This window comes from Macaca nemestrina, chromosome X (assembly GCF_043159975.1).
Source record: "Macaca nemestrina isolate mMacNem1 chromosome X, mMacNem.hap1, whole genome shotgun sequence".
Taxonomy (NCBI): Eukaryota; Metazoa; Chordata; class Mammalia; order Primates; family Cercopithecidae; genus Macaca; species Macaca nemestrina.
This window is the reverse complement of record NC_092145.1, coordinates 5439038-5459934: the sequence shown is the minus strand read 5'-3', so window position 1 is coordinate 5459934 and position 20897 is coordinate 5439038. Positions and strand designations below refer to the sequence as shown.

Here is a 20897-nt window from a genome sequence, read left to right as displayed (position 1 = left end):
AGTTTGCTCTCAATTGGCTTATTGGTTTGTACAATTCTTGGCTCCTTCAAGCAGGGTTCTGCCATCTGAGCCCACTCTATGGGATTATGGGATACTTGCACTTGCCAGGACATCCTGGCCTCAAGCTGATTCATCACTGGGTAGCACATGACACCCAGAAAGGAGGGGGGCTTGAGAGGGGGGCATTTTTAACCTCAATGGCATGAAAATCTCCTGAAATCAAAAGGACAGAGATTGGGAGTTCCTGGGGAGCAGCAGCAGCAGTAATGTCAAAAGCAGGATCAACCAGAGCTTAGAATATTCCTACACCAACTTTGCAAGTTTTTCATTGATATGTGGGTTGCTGGAAGAAGGTTTCCAGCACTGCTGGGTCAGCATATAAAGAGGGAAAAAAGGTGTGTTGATGGCCTATTACAAAGGGAACCAGTCTTGCTAATGGTAGAGGATATAAACATTTTTCTCCTTCAAAACTTAAAAGATTTTGCTTTATCTTTTCTCTAAAAGAAACATCTTTCTAAAATCTCAAATTAGAGCAAAGAGTGATAACAACTTGGACTTACAAAAAACAGCCTCATTACCATATAATTCACATACCTTTCAATTCATCCATTGAAAGTATACAATTCAATGTATTTTAGTGTTTTCACAGAGATGTGCAACCATCACCACAATTAATTCAAGAACATTTTCATCACCCTCAAAAGAAACCCTGTACCCATTAGTAGTCAGTCCACATTCTCCCTTCCTTCCCCTAGCCCTAGGCAACCTCTAAGCTACTTTCAGCCTCTATGGACTTGCCTATTCTGGACATTTCATATAAATTGAATCATACAATATGTGGTTTTCTGTATCTGGCTTCTTTCACTTAGCATGATGTTTAAATGGTTCATCCATGTTATAACATGGATCAGTATTTCATTCTTTTTTATGGATAATAATATTATACTGTATGGCTAGACCACATTTTATTTATACACTTATCTGTTGATAGATATTTGGGTTGTTTCTACTTTGGGCTACTACTATGAGTAATGTTTCTATGAACATTCCTGTTCAAGATTCTGTATGAATCTGTGTTTTCAGTCTTCTTGGGCATATATCTAGGAGTGGAATTGTAGGATCATATAGCTACTCTACGTTAGTTTTTCATAACAGCTTCACTGTTTTACATTCCCACCAACAATGTATGAGGGCTCCAATTTCTCCACATCACTTTGAGCTTTTTAAAGTCAACTTTTAAAAACTAAAAGTGATGTTTTAGAATATTGATATATCTATTAGCACAAGACTATAATTATATACCTCATAGCTCTTGCATAGTGTCAAAACAGTCCTTTAAAATTCACAGAAATATTAAGCAATGTGTTATGCATTGCTAAGCTCACTTGTGCTACAGTACACCAAGTCATCCAGGCTCTAGGTTGGGTGATGCCTTCAGAGAGTTCTAGTCCAGCCCTCCACCCAAGCTTCAATCCACCCTGCAGATCCATTCAGGAGATCATTCCCAAGACCCTACTATTCTCTAAACACACTGGGGCTACAGCCACATATAAGACATGTTTCCTTCTCTCGCAAGAATTTACAGTCTAGAGGAGGAATCAAATGCTAGACAAATACTTCCTGCCAAGGACATGGGGAACACAGAGGGAGCATCTGTACAGAAGGCTCTTCCTATGTACCTTGTGGGGTTGTTGGAGCAAGCTAGTGAAATGCTCTGTGTAAATTGTCAAGCCCAGTGCCTGGCTCATAGCAGGCACCCAAAGATAACTGTTATATTCCTGTGTACAACTTTGCATTTTACATATGAGGAAACTGAGTCCTAAAGTTTAAACAACTTTCCCAGAGCCCCATAACTCATGACTGAGAAACCAACCATTCTGTTTCAGGTCCTGCTTGTTGGGCTCCAAAGCCTTGGCTATACTGACATCTAGGAGGCTGGCCTTATTAACCTTTGCCCTGCCTGTCTCCAGTCTGGGCTCTTCTGCTTCTCCCAGGTCTGGTTTCCTGGATCAAGGCATCCTGCTTTATTCACACCCTAGCATAACATTAAGATTGTTAGTGGCATATAGTAACTAGTAACAGTTAGCTAGTCCCTAGTACAGCAGGGTGATCTGTTCTAATTGCAGCCAGAAGTGGTCATGACTGATGACGATGGCTTGAGGAGTCTATTGTTGGTGCAGCATTCTCTGCCTATCAGCAGCCCCACGTTTCTTCCCACCATCCAGGCCAGAAGTCTGGAAAGTAGGAATGGCCTTAGTCTCCTAGTCTGTATTCAGTTGGCCATCAAGCCATACAAAATTTCCATGAAGATGCTGCCTTCCAATTGCTTCTTCTCCATTCCCATATGGCCCCTGTACCACAGTTTTGTCTACAAAAGTTTATAAGCATTTGCCATGGGCAAAGTATTTTGTTGGGTTTTCTGGTTGAGAGCCACCTGAGATAAATGATCCCTGGTTTCAGGGTCATAGGGATAGGAGAATAATAAGAATCCAGAGCTAGGTGTTCTCTAAGTGCCAAGAGCCAAGGACTGCCCTGGGCTCAGGATGTTCCAGCTGTTATTTGTCGTAATGAGAGATGGTCAGTCCCTCACCACGGAAGACTAAGCAGGCCCAGAAGCTCAAAGTAACCAGCAAGTATGGTCTGCTGTGGAAATGGACCAGTCTCCACTGGCATCTTCACCTTGCCTGCAGAAACATTTTTATCCCCCATGTATTAGTTTGCTAGGGCTGCCATAACAAAATATGAAAAACTAGATGACTTAAGCAACAGAATTGATTGTCTCACAGTTCTGGAGGCCGAAAGTCCAAAATCAAGGTGTGTCAGCAGGGTCACACTTCCTCTAACAGCTCTAGGGAAAGGCCTGTTCCAGGCCTCTTTCCTGGCTTCTGGTAGTTCCTTGGTTTGAGGCAGCAGAGCTCCAATCTTTACATAGTGTTCTCTCTGTGTGCACGTTTCTGTGTCCAAATTTCCCCTTTTTATAAGGACACCAATCATATTGGATCAAGGGCCCACCCTACTCCAGTAAGACTTCATCTTAGCTCATTACATCTGCAATGGTCCTATTTCCAAATAAGATCACATTATGAAGTAGTGGGAGTTAGGATGTCAACATATTAATTTGGGGGATATAATTCAATCCATAACATCAACATGCGTGTTTGAAGATAGACTTGAATTACTCTGCTGTCAGCATTATCTTCACCCAAGTAGATGTGTTCCATTCTTCTGCAAGCTCATTTGAAAGCAGGAGCCAAATGAACTTTCCTTTTGGCTTTCCTTTACTTTGAGGGCCAAATGTCACCCTTGAAAAATGATGGCTGTAATATTGAATGTCTTCTGCCCTAACCCCAAATCTGCCCAATAGTCTGGAGACTCCAGGTAGGATATGATGGCCTCACCTCAGAACTTTTCTTGGGAATGCCTGAACCATACCTGTCTCCTCATCCTCACCCCATCCAGAGAAGAGAGGAAGAGGAAGAAGCTATTAGGATAAGGGACAGACTCAGGCATGTCCAGCAACTTACCTGGAGTCACTAAGGATATAGCTCAGAAGCAGGCACAGAGCTTGGCTTCACAATGCAGCTCACCTTTGGACGTTCCAGACTGAAGCCCAAAGTTGTTTCTGCCCCTTAGTTCATTTTTCCTCTGATTTGGTGAGGATTCTGGGACTCAGGCACCTTTGAGCTTCTAAAGAAGATTTCAGCCTTTTGGGGTTGCTCCATCAATATCCACATACTCCCCTTCCTTTCTTGCCAGGTGCCTTTGATTTGGTTCCTCATTTCCTTCCTGTCATGCCTAGAGCCAGGTGGCAGCAAGGTAGATCTAGCTCCAGCTGGCACTTTGAGATGGGCATTAAGGATCCAGCAGGGTCCATGGTCTGGGAGCTAAAGGTCCCAGATAAGCAAGAGCTCATAGAAAATGTAGGGAGGGGTAAACCAGTGATAACTCTGGGGTTACTGGGGTGCCTTCAGAGCCCAGCACAGAGTCTTTGTTCTCTTTCGTATCTTCTTCTGGGTATGGGCCCTTCTAAGGGCTCCCACGTGTGTACTTAGAGCCTGAGGTGGGAAAAGAGACTGCCCACAGGCCTCTGTTTCTGTGGCTAAGGTGTGAGTATACTACTCACTCCACTCCACTTCCTGAGTCCACAAGTAACAAAGCCACAGAGCAACACATCTCCCTGGAACAACCTTTTACTTGAGGACGCAGACATTTTTTGCTATATTAAAGCAAACATGGATATAATATAAAATCGAAAGTTGAAGACCCACAGATTTATTTAACTAAACTCCAAATTGCAGGTGACAGATGGCTTTGGAGTTCCTCTTTATCCCTGGATTGTGCATGAGTGAGAAACATTGCTGAGGATTTGGTTTCTTTCTATCAGAGACATAGGCTTCCTGGGCAGGTGCTCATGAACATTGCCCTGGGAAGATAGTACACAGCCAGGCATTTGGATGCAGAAGGTGGCTTGCTCCTACTTTGGACAGAAAGGTCTGCTCAAGGGCTATTTCATAGGCCTGGATTCATCTAGAGGGAAAGAAGAAACAAAGCTGTGTCCACAGGCTAATGTGCTGAGATTGTGAGATACCTTTTGACTTGGACCAAAGTCAATTTACAGGCAGTGATCCCTTTCTGGTGTCCCCTCCATTGGCCCTGCTTCCTGGGTGCAGCCAGTACCTGATGAAGATTGTGATGGTGAGGGAGTAGGCAGCTACTGCACACCACAGAATTGGGCCTTTGTGTAGGAAGTTTTGGCCACTGCCTCACCAGTCCCCTTTAAATTGGCTCACAAAGGGGGAAGGCATAAAATCAACAGAGTGGAGTCTTTAAAAGCCAAAGCAGCATTTTAAACCTTTTTCCTTTATGGCTGAATGGGCAGCCTGTTCGAAGTTGATAGGTTTTGTGTTGCCAGTCCTGTAATGAGATCTGAGCTTCCATCCTCCAGAGAAGCTGGAGATGCTGGGCCCATCTGGATGAGGGAGTTAGTGATGGCCTTAGCAGTATCAGAGGCCTCTTTTTTTCTTCTTCATTTGAGTGCACTGTATATCGTGCCATTTTGTCTTTACGGGGATGTCTCTAGACCCTTGCATTTGTATGAGGTCACTCCTGAGCCCGCAGGCTTGGTCCCTGAAGCACTCAAGAAATATTTGGGTGGGAATTGTTTTTTTAAAAAATAAGAAAGTCTGTACAAACATCAAAAGTTGATTGAAAAAAATAGTGCTATGTAGGAAGGTCCCAAAAGCACTAAGAAGAATTGATGTCCCCTTGCATCTGGACCCTGAAATCTTTTTGGAATAGCAGTTAGTTTCTTATTTGGGAAAAATTAGATACACAGGAAATTGCAAACACAGTAAAGAGGCCCCCCCTGTACTTACATCTAGTTTTCCCCAATGGTTACAACTCATATAGCAATAGCACAATATCAAAACCTGGAAATTGATATTGGTACAGGTTTCTGTACAAAAATTTTAAAAATTTATACAAAACATTTTCTATTCTAAAATATAAATTTTTGTGTATAAATTTTTGATATAAACTTCCATGTCTCTGGGATAAATGCCCAGGAGTACAATTGCTGGGTCATATGGAAGTTGCATGTTTAGTTGTGTAAGACACTGTCAAACTGATTTCCACCAACTGGAAATGAGTGATCCAGTTTCTCCACTTCCTCACCAGCATTTGATGTTGTCATTGTTTATTTAGCTTAGCCATTCTGTTAAGTAGGTAGTGGTATCTCACTGTGGTTTTAAATTGCATTTCCCTAATAGCTAATGATGTTGAACGTCTTTGCATGTGTTTACTTGCCATCTGTATATCCTCTTCAGTGAAATTAAGTGAAATGCCTCTTCATGTCTTTTGCCAGTTTTCTTTTCTTTCTTTCTTTCTTTTTTTTTTTTTTTAGACAGTCTCACTCCTTCGCCCAGGCTGGAGTGCAGTGGTATAATCTTGGCTCACTGCAACCTCCACCTCATGGGTTCAAGCGATTCTCCTGCCTCAGCCTCCTGAGTAGCTGGAATTACAGGCACACACCCAGCTAATTTTTGTATTTTTAATAGACATGAGGTTTTGCCATGTTGGCCAGGTTGGTCTCAAACTCGTGACCTCAGGTGATCCACTCTCCTCGGCCCCCAAAATGGCCTCTGCCCCTTTTCTAATTGGATGGTTTGTCTTCTTACTGTTAAGTTTTGATATTCTTTCTACATTCTAGATACAAGTCCTTTATTAAACATAAGGTTTGCAAATATTTTCTCCAGTTTATAGCTTGTCTTTTCATCCTATTCACAGGGTCTTTCACAGGGTCTTTCACAGAGTGAAAGATTTTATTTTTGATGAAGTCTAGTTTACGAATTTTTCTTTTTATGGGTTATGCTTTTGGTGTCACATCTAAGAAAGAACTCTTTGCCTAGTTCTAAATCCAGAAGATTTTCTCCTACTTTTCCTAAAACTTTTATTGTTTTATGTTTTAAATTTAGCTCAATGATCACTTTGAGTGAATTTTTGTGTAAGGTATGAGGTATAGATTGAAGTTCGTTTTGTATATAGATGTTCCACAACCATGCGTTGAAAAGGCTATTATTCCTCCACTGAATTGCTTTTGCACTTTTGTCAAAAATCAGTTGGGCGTATCTATGTGAGTCTATTTCTAGGTTCTCTGTCCAATTCCAATTATCTGTCTGTCCCTCTGCCATTACTGCACAGTCTTGATTAATGTAACCATATAATAAGTCTCTAAATCAGGTACACTGATTATTTGCTGGTGATTCTTCTTTTTCAAAATTGTTTCAGCTCCTCTACTTCCTTTCCGCATACATTTTGGAAAAATATTGTTTATATCTACAAAAAATCTTGCTGAAATCTTGATAAGAATTGGTTAAACCTGTATATCTATTTGGTAGAAATCAACGTCTTTACTATGTTGAGTTTTCCAATCTATGAACATGGTATATTACTCCATTCCTTTAGTTCTTTGATGTCTTTCATCAGTGTTGTGTAATTTTCAGTGTATAAGTCCTGTACATGTTTTCCTTGATTTACACGTGTTTTTTGAGCAATAGTAAACGGTATTGTGTTTTCATTCTGATGTCTGTGTGTTCATTGCTAGTATATAGAAATGCAATTAATTTTTATATGTTGATCTTGTATCCTGAGAATTTGCTGAACTCGTGTATGAGTTCTAGGAGTTTCTCTGTAGATACTTTGAGATTTTTCAGATAGACAATCATGTCAACTGCAATCCTCCTCCTCCTCCTCCTCCTCCTCCTCCTTCTTCTTCTTCCTCTTCTTCTTCTTTTCTTCTTCTCCTCCTCCTCCTCCTCTTCTTCTTCTTCATTAACTTTTTAAAAAAAATTTAGGTCCAGTGGTACATGTGCGGGTTCGATATATAGGTGAATTGCATGTCACAAGGGTCTGGTGTACAGGTTATTTTGCCACCCACGTAATAAGCATAGTACCTGATAGGTAGTTTTTTGATCCTCACCCTCTTCCCTCCCTCCACCCTCAAGTAGGACCCAGTGTCTGTTGTTCCCCTCTTTACGTCCATATGTACTCGATGCTTACCTCTGACTTGTAAGTGAGAACATGCAGTTTTTGGACTTTTGTTCTTTTCACTTAAGATAATGCCCACCAGTTCCATCCATGTTTATGCAAAGGACATGATCTCCTCTTTTTTTTTTTTTTTACAGTTGCACAGTATTTCACGGTGTATATATACAACATTTTCTTTATCCAGTCTACTGTTGATGGGCATTTAGGTTGATTCCATGTATATGCTATTGTGAATAGTGCTGTGATGAACACATGCATGCATGTGTCTTTATGGTAGAATGATTTATACTCCCTTGGGTATATACCCAATAATGGGATGGCTGGATCAAATGTTAATTCTGCTTTGAGTTCTTCGAGAAATCACTAAACTGCTTTTGTTCTGTAGATGTCTAGTAGTTCAGTTAGTTATATATTCCCACTAGTAGTGTATAACTGTCCCCTTTCTCCACAACCTCTGTTATTTTTTGATGTTTTAGTAATAGCCATTAAATGTCTGGGGTGAGATGGTATCTCATTGTGATTTTGATTTGCATTTCTCTAATGATTAGTGATGTTGAGCATTTTCTCATATGTTTGTTTGTCACATGTATGACTTCTTTTAAAGTATCTGTTCATGTGTTTTGCCACTTTTTAATGGGGTTATTTTTTGCTTGTTGATTTCAGTTCCTTATAGATTCTAGATATTAGACCTTTGTTGGATGCATAGTTTGAGAATATTTTCTCCCATTTTGTAGGTTATCTGTTCACACCGTTGATAGTTTCTTTTGCTGTGCAGAAGTTCCTTAGTTTAAATAGGTGTCATTTGTCAATTTTTGGGTTTTATTGCAATTGCTTTTGGCATCTTTATCATAAAATCTTTGCCAGAGCCTATATCCAGAATGATATTTCCTAAGTTATCTTCCAGGATTTTTATAGTTTGAAGTATTACATTTAAGTCTTTAAACCTCCTGGAGTTGATTTTTCTATATGGTGTAAGGAAGGGGTCAAGTTTCAATCTTCTGCATATGGCTAGCCAGTTATCCTGCCACCATTTACTGAATATGGTGTTCTTTCTTCGTTACTTATTGTCAACTTTGTTGAAGATCAGATTGTAAGTGTGCAGCATTATTTCTGGGCTCTCTATTCTGTTCCACTGGTCTATGTGCCTGTTATTGTACTAGCACCATGCTGTTTTGGGTACTGTAGCATTGTAATATAGTTTGAAGTTGTGTAATGTGATGCCTCCAGCTTTGTTCTTTTTCCTTAGGATCACCTTGACTATTTCAGCTTCTTTTAGGTTCCATGTGAATTTTAATTTTTTTCCTAATTCTGTGAAGAATGTCATTGTTAGTTTGATAGGAATAGCATTGAATCTGTAAATTGTTTCAGGCAGTATGGCCATTTTAACAATATTGATTCTTTCTATCCATGAGCATGCAATGTTTTTCCATTTGTTTGTGTCATTTCTGACTTATTTGAGCAGTTTATTTTTTTAACTCTTCTTGTAGAGATCTTTCACCTCCTTGGTTAGCCATATTCCCAGGAATTTTAGTCTTTTTGTAGTTATTGTGAATGGGATTACATCCTTAATTGGCTCTCAGCTTGGATGTTGTTGGTGTATAGGAATGCTACTGATTTTTGAACATTGATTTTGTATTCCAAAACTTTGCTGAAGTTGTTTATCAGATCAGGTAACTTTTAGGCAAGAATATGGCATTTTCTAGGAATAGAATAATATCATCTGCAAATGGATAGTTTCACTTTCTCTTTTCCTGTTTGGCTGCCCTTTATGTATTTCTCTTGCCTGATTGCTCCGGATAGGACTTCCAATACTATGTTGAATAGGAGTGGTGAGAGAGAGCATCCTTGTCTTGTCCCGGTTTTCAAGGGGAATACTTCCAGCTTCTGCCCATTTAGTATGATGTTGGCTGTAGGCTTATCATAGATGGCTCTTATTATTTTGAAGTATGTCCCTTCAATGCCTAGTTTGTTGAGGGTTTTTAACATGAAGGAATATTGAAGTTTATTGAAAGCCTTTTTATATGTATTGAGATGATCCTGTGGGTTTTGTTTTTAGTTCTGTTTATGGGATGAATCACATTTATTGATTTGCATATGTTGAACCGACCTTGCATCACAAGGATAAAGCCTACTTGATCATGATGAATTCGCTTTTTGATGTGCTGCTGGATTCGGTTTGCTAGTATTTCGTTGAAGATTTTTGTATCTATATTCATCAAGACTATTGGCCATAAGTTTTCTTTTTTGTTGTGTCTCTGCCAGGTTTTGGTATCAGGATGATGCTGGCCTCACAGAATGAGTTATAGAGGAGTCTTTCCTCCACAGATTTTTGGAATGATTTCAGAAGGAATGGTACCAGGAATTACACATCTGGTGGAATTTGACTGTGAATCCATCTGGTCCTGGGCTTTTTTCTGATTGGTAGGATTTTTATTACTGATTGTATTTCAGAACTCACTGTTGGTCTGTTCAGGGATTCAATTTCTTCCTGGTTCAATCTTGGGAGGTTGTATGTTATCAGCAATTTATCCATTTCTTCTAGGTTTACTAGCTTTTGTGCATAGAGGTGTTGGTGTAGTCTCAGAGGATTTTTTGTATTTCTGTTGGGTCAGTGCCTTTTGTCATTTTTGATAATATTTATTTGGATCCTCTCTCTTTTTTTCTTATTAGTCTAGCTAGTGGTCTATCTTATTAATTCTTTGAAATAACCAACTTCTGGATTTCTCAATCTTTTGTATGTTTTTTCACATCTTTTCCTTCAGTTCAGCTTTGATTTTGGTTATTTCTTGTCTTCTGTTAGTTTTGGGGCTCATTTGCTCTTGTTTTTCTAGTTACTCTACATCTCCTGTCATTGTGATGTTAGATTGTTAATTTAAGATCTTTCTAACCTTTTGATGTGGACACTTAGTGCTATGAAATTCCCTCTTAACATGGCTTTAGCTGTGTCCCAGAGATTCTGGTATGTTGTATCTTTGTTCTCCTTAGTTTCAAATAATTTCTTGATTTCTCCCTTAATTTCATTATTTAATCCCAAGTCATTCAGGAGGACGTTGTTTTATTTCCATGTAATTGTATGGTTTTGAGAAATTTTTAGCATTGATTTCTATTTTTATTGCACTGTGATCCAAGAATATGGTTGGTATGATTTCAGTTTTTTTGAATGTGCTGAGGATTGTTTTATGTCTGATTGTGTGGTGGATTTTAGAGTATGTGCCATTTGCAGATGAGAGGAATGTATATTCTGTTGTTTTGGGGTGGAGAGTTCTGTAGATATCTGTTAGGTCCATTTGGTCAATTTCTGAGTTCAGGTCCTAAATATCTTTGTTAGTTTTCTGCCTCGATGATCTGTCTAGTACTGCCTGTGGAGAGTTGAAGTCTCCCACTATTATTGTGTGGTTATCTAAGTCTCTTTGGAGGTCCCTAAGAACTTGCTTTATGAATCCGATGCTCCTGTGTTGGGTGCATATGTATTTAGGATAGTTAGGTCTTCTTGTTGAATTGAGCACTTTACCATTATGTAATGCTTTTCTTGTCTTTTCTTATCTTTGTTGGTTTAAAGTCTGTTTTGTCTGAAATAAGAATAGCAACCCCTGGCCGGGCACAGTGGCTCACACCTGTAATCCCAGCACTTTGGAAGGCCAAGGTGGGTGGATCATGAGATCAGGAGTTCAAGACCAGCCTGGCCAAGATGGTGAAACCCCATCACTACTAAAAATATAAAAAATTAGCTGGGTATGGTGGCAGACACTTGTAATCCCAGCTACTTGGGAGGTTGAGGCAAAGAATTGCTTGAATCTGGGAGGTGGAGGTTGCAGTGAGCTGAGGTTGTGCCACTTCACTCCAGCCTGGGCAACAGAGTGAGACCTCGTCTCAAAAAAATAAAAGAATAGCAACCCCTGCTTTTTTGTGTTTTTTGTTTGCTTGGTAGATTTTTCTCCATCACTTTACTTTGAGCCTACGGGTGTCATTGCATGTGATATGGGTCTCATGAAGACAGTATACCATTGGGTCTCACTTCTTTACCCAACTTGGCAAATTGGGGCATGTAGCCTGTTTACATTCAAGGCTAGTATTGATATGTGTGCATTTGATCCTGTCATCATGTTGTTTACTGGTTATTATGCAGGTTGGTTTGTGTGGTTGCTTTATAGTGTCACTGGTCTATGTACTTAAGTGTGCTTTTGCAATGGGTGGTAACAGCCGTTTCTTTCCATATTTAGCACTCCCTTCAGGATCTCTTGTAAGGCAAGTCTACTGTTAATGAATTCCCTTCACATTTGCTACTCTGAAAAGGATTCCCTTCAAATTTGCTAGCCTGAAAAGGACCTTATTTCTCCTTCACTTATGAAGTTTAGTTTGGCTATATATAAAATTATTGGTTGTAAATTATTTTCTTTAAGAATGCTGAATATAGGCCCCCAATCTTTTCTAGCATTGTAGGGATTCTGCTGAATGGTCTGCTGTTAGCCTGATGGGGTTCCTTTTGTAGGTGACCTGCCCCTTCTCTCTATCTGCCTTTAACATGTTTTTTGTTTTTTGTTTTTTGTTTTCATTTCGATCTTGGAGAATGTGATGACTGTGCATCTTGGGGATGGTCTTCTTGTGTAGTATTTTCAGGGGTTCTCTGTATTTCCTGAATTTGAATGCTGGCCTGTCTAGGTAGATTGGGGAAATTCTTGTGGACAATATCCTGAAATACGTTTTCCAAGTTGTTTGCTTTCTCTCCTTCTCTTTCAGGGATGCCAGTGAGTCATAGATGCGATCTCTTTGCATAATCCTATATTTCTCAGAGGTATTGGTCATTCTTCTTTATTGCTTTTTCTTTATTTTTGTCTGAGTTATTTTGAAGAGTAAGTCTTCAAGCTCTGAGATTCTTTCCTGAGCTTGGTCAATCCCGCTGTTAATACATTCAGTTGTATCCTGAAATTTGTGAAGTGAGTTTTTCAGCTCTCTCAGATCAGTTTGGCTCTTTCTTAAGATGGCCATTTCGTCTTTCATTTCCTGTATTGTTTTATTGTATTCCTGAGAATCCTTGGATTTGGTTTTGACTTTCTCCTGAATCTTGATGATCATTATTTCTATCCATATTCTGAATTCTATTTCTGTCCTTTCAGCCATTTCAGCCTGGTAAAGAACCATTATGGGGAAGTAGTGTGGTCATTTGGAGGTAACAAGACATTCTGGCTTTTTGAGTTGCCAGAGTTCTTGGCCTGGTTCTTATATCTGTTTGCTGAAATTCTTTCAGTCTTTGAAGTTGCATTCCTTTGCATGTTTTTTTTTTTTTCTTTTTTGATGTCCTTGGGGGACATCAAAGATTGTGATATAAGGTGGGTTCAGTTGGTTGGTTTTGTTTCTGGGAGATTTTAGTGGGGCAAAGCTCAGCTCAGGATGTCTGGGCTGTGTGTTCTAACTCTGGGGAGCTGGTATCAAGTCCTCAGTGTTGTTCTCTGGCCCTTCAAGGTTAGAAACCTGCTGTGCTGACGGGGCTGAGGTGTTCCTGGACTGCTGGTCACTATACTCCAATGGATGGTGCCAGCCGAAGTACTCCATCGGGCAGTAGCAGCAGGATCCATGCTCATTCACATGTGCCAACAGCAGTAGCAGAATGGCAGGGTGCATTTTCTTTGGTTGGGGTGGGTGCTGGCAGGCGCAGGGGTTGCCAGCCTCCATGCAGATGTTCAGTGTCAGCGATGGCAGTGTGGCATGGGGGCAGCTACTTCTTCTTTTTAAAAATGTGTGCAGTTTATTTCATTTTCTTGCTTTGTTGGACTAGCTAGAGCTTCCAGTATTATGTTGAATATCAGTGTCAAGAGCAGATAGCCTTGCCTTGTTGCCACTCTGAGAGGGAAAGCAGTCGGTCTTTAAACATTAAGTGTAATGTTAACTGTAGATTTATTGTAGATATTCTTTATCAAGTTAAGGACATTCCCCTCTATTCCTGGTTTTTATCATGAATGAGTGTTGAATTTTGTTGAAGACTTTTGCTGCATCACATGATAGGATCCTATGATTTTAATTACTTTTTGAGATGATGTAGATTCACATGAAGTTGTAAGAAGTAATACAGATAGATGCTATGTACTCTTCAGCTGTATTCCTCTAATGATAACATGTTGTGAAATGATAATACAATATCACAAATGGGATACTGACATTGAGAGTCAAAATACAGAACTTTTCAATCACCATGGGTATCTCTCATTTTGCTCATATATAGACATATCTACTTCCCTTCCATACCCACTCTCTCCTTAATCCCTGGAAACCACTAATCAGTTCTACATTTCTATAGTTTTATTATTTTAAGAACGTTATATAAATAGAATAATATAGTATGGAACCTTTGGGATGGTCTTTTTTTTTTTTTTACTTACAATCATTCTCTGCAGATTCATTCAGTTGCTTGTATCAACTGTGTATTTCTTTGTATTGCTGAGTAGTCTTGCATAGTATACATGTACCATCACTGAAGCATTACTAAGTTGTTTCCAGTGTTTTACTATTATGAATAATGCTATCACAAACACGTATGTGCAAGTTTTGTGTCAACACAAGTCTTTATTCCTCTGGGATAAATGCCCAGGGGTGCAATTACTGGGTCATATAGTTGCTGGATATTTAGCTTTTAAGGAAACTGCCAAACTGTTTTCCAATGTGGCCGTACCATTTTACATTCTCTCCAGCAATGTTATGAGTGATTCAGTTTCTCCACATTCTTACCAGCATTTGGTGTTGTCACTATATTTTTACAAAGATGAAATTCACATAACAGTCTAGTGGTATTTAGTACATTCACAATGTTATGCAACCATCAGCTCTATCTAATTTCTAAACATTTGCATCACCCTAAAATAAAGCCTCATATTCATTAAGCAGTTAGTCCTCATTCTTCCCCTCCCCTCAGTTCATGGCAACCACCAATCTACTTTCTGTCTCTATGGATTTACCTATTCTAGACATTTTATATAAATGGAATCATACAATATGTAACCTATTGTTATTGGCTTCTTTCAGCTAGCTTAATGTTTTCAAGGTTTATTCATGTTTCAGCATGTTATCAGTACTTGGTCCCTTTATGGCTGAATAATATTCTACCATGTGGATATACCAAAATTTTGTTTATCCATTTATCAATTGATGTACATTTGGTATGTTTCCACTTTTGATGCTGCTAAGAACATTTGAACAGAGGTATTTGTTTGAATCCTTATTTTCAATTCCTTTGGGTATATATCTGCGAGTAGAATTGTGGGGTCAAATGGTAATTCTATGTTTAACTTTTCGAGAAACCGCCCAACTGTTTTTGATAACAGGCACAACATTTTAAATTCCCACCAGCAAAGTATGAGGGTTCCAATTTCTTCACCTTCTCACCAACACTTGTTATTTTCCTTTTTTAAAATTATAGACATTCTAGTGGGTGGGAAGTGGTATGCTGTGGTTTTGGTTGTCATTTTTCTGATGACTAACGATGTTGAACATCATTACATATGCTTGTTGGCCTTTTATATATCTTCTTTGGGAATGTATCTATTCAAGTCCTTTGCCTGTTTTTTTATTGTGTTGTCTTTTTTATTGTTGCATTATAGGTGTTATGTGTATATTCTAGATACTAGGTTTTAATTAGCCATATGATTTGCAAATGTTTTCTCCCATTCCATAGGTCTTTTCATTTCTTGATAACATCCTTTGATGTCCAAAAGTTTTTATAAAGTCCAATTGATCTATTTTGTTGTTGTTGTTCATGTTCTTAGTGTCATAGTTAAAGTTCCATTGTGAAATTCAAAGTCATGAAGATTTACTTCTACGTTTTCTTCTAAGAGTTTTACAGTTTTAACTCCTATGTTTAGGTTGTTGATCAATTTTGAGCTGAATTTTGTATATGATATGAGGTAGGAGTCCAACTTCCTTCTTTTCTATGTGGATATCCAGTTGTCACACTGCCATTTGTTGAAGACTATTCTTTGCCCCATTGAGTGGTGTTGGCACCCTTGTTGAAAATCAACTGGCCATAGATTTATGGGTTTATGGGCCGGGCATGGTGGCTCACGCCTGTAATCCCAGCATTTTGGGAGGCTGAGGCGAGCGAATCACTTGAGGTCAGGAGTTCCAGACCAACCTAGCCAATGTGGCAAAACCCCGTCTCTACCAAAAATACAAAAATTAGCCGGGTGTGGTGTAATCTCGGCTACCTGGGCACCTGTAATCCCAGCTACCCAGGAAGCTGAGGCAGGAGAATTGCTTGACCTGGGAGGTGGAGGTTGCAGTGAACTGAGATTGCACCACTTAGCTCCAGCCTGGGCGACAGAGCAAGACTCCGTCAAAAAAAAAAAAAAAAGAAAAACATGGATTTATTTCTGAATTCTCAAGTCTATTCCATTGGTCTATATGTCTATACTTATACCAGTGCTACATTGTTTTGATTACTATTGCTTCGTGGTAAGTCTTAAAATCAGGATGTGAGTCTTCTCGTTTTTCAGTATTGTTTTGAGGTGATCACATGATTTTCAGTCATTGCCTGTTAACATAGCATATTATGGTAATATGGTGGTATGTATGATTAACATGGATTGGCTTTTGCATATTGAACTACACTTGTTCACCAAGAATAAACTCAACTTGATCATGGTGTATAAATCTTTTTTTATAAATTGCTGAAACTTCCTTAAGGATTTTTGTTTCTATATTCATGGGAAATATTGGTCTGCAGAGTTTTTTTGTTTTCTTGCTTGTACAGTGTTTGTCTTTGATGTCAAGGTAATACAATCATTTGGGAGGTGTTCCCTCTTCTCTTTTCTGTAGGATATTATGTAGAATTGGTGCTAATTCTTCTTTAAACAACTAATATAATTCTTTAGTGAGGTCATCTGGGCTTAAAGTTTTCATTTCAGATTTTTAAATTATGAATTTGATTTCTTTCATAACTATATAGTCATTCAGATTATTTCATATTGGGTAAATTTTGGCAGTTTGCGCTTTTATAATGATTGGTCCATTTCATCTAAGTTTTCCGATTTGTATGTGTATACATAGTAGTAGTCCCTTATTATCCTTTTCATGTCTGCAGTCTATAGTAGTATCTCCCTTTCATTCAGAGTATTGATAATTTGCATCTTCCCTTTTTCCTTTGTCAGTCTTGCTAGAGATTTGTACATTTTATTAATTTTATTAAAGAACTAGATTTGTATTGGGTTTCTCTATTATTTTTCTCTCTTTAATATTATTATGTTTATTGATACAAATATTTGTACATCTTTATGCAGTACATATGATATTGTGTTAAATGCATAGACTGTGAAAGTATCAAGTTAGGGTACTTGGGGTGTCCATTGTCGCTAATATTTATCATTTCTATATGTTGGAAACATTGCAAGTCCTCTCTTCTAGCTATTTTGAAATATGCAATACATTGTTGTTAGCTATAGTCACCATATACTCTGCTATCAAACTGCTTTCAGTATTACTGATTTTGATTATTATTTTCTTCCTTCTGCTTGCTTTGGGTTTATTTTATTCTTTTTCTTTTTTTTTTTTTTTTTTTGAGACGGAGTCTCGCTCTGCCGCCCAGGCTGGAGTGCAGTGGCCAGATCTCGGCTCACTGCAAGCTCCACATCCCGGGTTCACGCCATTCTCCTGCCTCAGCCTTCGGAGTATCTGGGACTACAGGCGCCCGCCACCTCGCCCGGCTAGTTTTTTGTATTTTTTAGTAGAGACGGGGTTTCACCGTGTCAGCCAGGATGGTCTCGATCTCCTGACCTCATGATCCGCCCGTCTCGGCCTCCCAAAGTGCTGGGATTACAGGCTTGAGCCACCGCGCCCGGCCTATTTTATTCTTATTCTTGTAGGTTCCTTAAGTGGGAGCTTAGATTATTAATTTTAGATTTTCCTTCATTTCTAACACAAAAATTTAGTTTTATACATTATCATCTCAGCACAGCTTTACCTGTGTCCCACAAATTTTGATACATTGTATTTTCACTTTCATTCAGTTCAGTGTAGTTTTTATTTCTTTTAAGACCTCATTAACCCATGAATTTGTTTTAAAGCATGCTTTTTAATTTCTAAGTGTTTGTAGATTTTCATGTTGTCTCTCTGTTACTGTTTTCCAATTTGATTCCATCATAAAGAAAACTCATTTATTATTTGAATTCTTTTAATATTTTGCAGATTGTTTTATGACTGAAAATATGTCTATATTGGTATGTATTTCTTGGGTGTTTGAAGTAACGTAAATTATATTATTTTCAGGTGGAGCAATCTATACGTTTTATTTAGGCCTTATTGAAACCTGTCATTGGGCTCTTCTACATCTTGCTGATTTTCTCTGTAGTTGTTCTATCAGTTGTTGAGAGAGGGTGTTGAAGTCCCCAACTATAAATGTGAATTTTTCTATTTCTCCATTCAGTTCTAAAAACGTTTGCTTCCTATATTTGCAGGTCTTCTGTTTAAAGCATACACATTTAGGAGTACTATGTCTTATTGGTGGATTGACACTTTCAGCATTATGTAATGTCCCTATCTGTCCCTGGTATTTTATTTTACTATTATTTTTTTGCTCTGAAGTCTGCTTTATCTGATATTGCTAGAGTCACCTCTGTTACTTTTTAAAATTAGTATTTGCATGGTGTATTTTTTTCCATCATTTTACTTTCAGCCTTTCTTTTTTTTTTTTTTTTTTTTTGAGACGGAGTCTCACTCTGTCGCCCAGGCTGGAGTGCAGTGGCCGGATCTCAGCTTACTGCAAGCTCCGCCTCCCGGGTTCACGCCATTCTCCTGCCTCAGCCTCCCGAGTAGCTGGGACTACAGGCACCCGCCACCTCGCCCGGCTAGTTTTTTGTATTTTTTAGTAGAGACGGGGTTTCACCGTGTTAGCCAGGATGGTCTCGATCTCCTGACCTCGTGATCTGCCCGTCTCGGCCTCCCAAAGTGCTGGGATTACAGGCGTGAGCCACCGCGCCCGGCCTACTTTCAGCCTTTCTAAATCATTATATCTGAGGTGAGCATCTTGCAACAGCATATCATTGGATCATGTTATCTTCTTTGCCAATTTCTGTCTTTTAATTGGTATGTTTAGACCATTTTCATTTATTGTATTTATTGATAAATTAGTGCTTAGTTCTGCCAATTTATTTTTGTTTTCTGTTTGTTCTCTGATTTTTTGTTTTTCTATTTTCTTTTTTCTGACTTCCTGTGGGTTACTTGAACAATGTTTAGAATTCCATTTGTTTCGTATATAGCATTTTTGAATCTATCTTTTTGTATAGTATTTTAAGGGATCACTCTAGGTATTACATTATATATATACCTAACTTATAATAATCTACTGGTGTCAACATTTTGCCAGTTTCAGTGTAGAAACCCTACCTCTCCTTTCGCCCCTTTACTCTCCTCTATTTATAATATAATTGTGTTAAATATTCCTTCCACATACACTTACAGACACATCAGACAATGTTATAATTCATGCTTTAACCTTCAAACATAATTTGGAAAACTCAAGAGGAGAAGGAAAGTCCATTACATTTACCCATAATTTTTTCTCTTTCCATTGGTCTTTATTCCTTTCTAATGTTTAATATTCTTTCTTTTATCATTCCTTTTCTGCTTAGAGAATTTTCTTTAGATATCTCTTAGTAGAGGCATGTTGTTGACTAATTTTGTTAGTGTCTCTTGATCTGAGAATGTCTTGATCTCCCTTTCATGTCTGAAGTGTATCTTCACTGAGTATAGGGTTCTGGGTTGACAGTTCTCTTTATTCAGCACTTGAAAAATATTATGCTACTTCCTTCTGGAATCCATGGTTTATGACCAAAATTTCACTCTCATCCAAATTATTTTTCTTCTATAGGTAAGGTATCATTTCTCTTTCACTGCATTCAAGGCTTTTCTCTTCATGTTTCAGAAATTTCGTTATTACAGGTCTTGGAGTGGATTTCTTTATATTTATACTGTTTGAGGTTCACTCAGCTTCTTTAATTTCCAGATTTATGTCTTTTGTCAAATTTGGGGAGTTTTCAGCAATTATTTCTTTGAATAGTTGGTTTTTTTTTTTTTTTTTTTTTTTTTTTTGGTCTCATTCCATTCTCTTTCTCATCTCCTTCTGGAATTCCAGTGACATGAAAGTTAGATCCTTTGTTTGTAATCCTACATGTCCTTGAGTCTATGTGTATTTTTTTTTCCAGGATGTCTTCTCTGTGTTGTTCAGATTGGTCATTTCTATTGTTCTATCTTAATTCCTTCCTCTGTTCTTACCATTCTCTTCTTAATTCGATTCACTGAATTTATTTCCATTATTGTATTTTTCATTTCTAAAATTTCCATTTGGTTCTTTTTTATATGTTCTATTTCTCTGCTAAGAATTCTGATTACTTTGCTGAGACTTTCTGTATTTTTTTCATTTGCTTCCAAGCATGGTTGTAATTGTTGGTTGAAGCACTTTAATGATTACTGCTTTAAAATCCTTGTCAGGCAATTCTGACGTCTGTGTCATCTTACTGTTGGCATCTGCCAATACTATTTTCCATTCTGTTTGATATCTTACTGGTTCTTGGTATGACAAGTGCTTTGCTACTGAAACTTGGGCAGTTTGGATATTGCATTATAAAACTGGATCTTATTTAAATTTTCTGTTTTAGCTGACTTCCCCTGACACTGCTCTGGCAGGGAAGGGGGGCACCATCTTATTCTTCATTGACATCAGGGAGGGTGGAGCTCCTCATTACTGCTGGGCAGTGGTGAGAATTCCAACTCCCCACTAGGCTTTTTCTGATACTGCTCTAGTGGGGATAGGGAAGGGCACCTCATTACTGCTATGTGGGTGTGGAGTCTAGGCTCCTCATTTGGCTTTTGTTGATGGAATATAATGGGACTGCATTTTCTTCTATGGTGTTTGGCTGGAGCAGAGCAGTCATTGTCTAAAAGTTTTCTGTCTTGCTAGGCTACCTCTTTCCTGGTCTTTTGGCTAGAAAGAGCAGGCTTTTGTTGGGGCTTCTTTGTTAGTGCCCAATGGCATTCTGGGTTTCTGGCTTCTTCAGCTCCAAGTCTGGTATATATGAGGCAAAAACAAAATCCAGAGAACTCGCCACTGCATCATTGCTCAGGTCCCAAGGTCCCTAACCAGTATACTTTTTTCTTTCCACCTTTTAATGTCTTATTTTGTTTGTTTTATATATAACGTCCAGAGGTTTTAGTGATACTCAGTGAGAGAATGGGGAAAAGTACTTCTCCATCTTTCCAGAGGCAGAGGTTTGGACATTGAGATTTTAGAGCCTGATGCGGTACTGCCAACATGGCAGTTTATGGGAAGGTTTATGGGAAGTAGAGCTGTCCTTATATATTAATGTCTTAGTGGA

General features: G+C 38.6%; 1 protein-coding gene across 19 annotated transcripts in view; it reads left to right on the top strand.

The window, feature by feature from the left end:
• LOC105495896 (mastermind like domain containing 1) overlaps positions 1–20897 on the top strand; it is a 144499-nt gene that overhangs the window by 54268 nt on the left and 69334 nt on the right. The window lies entirely within an intron of this gene.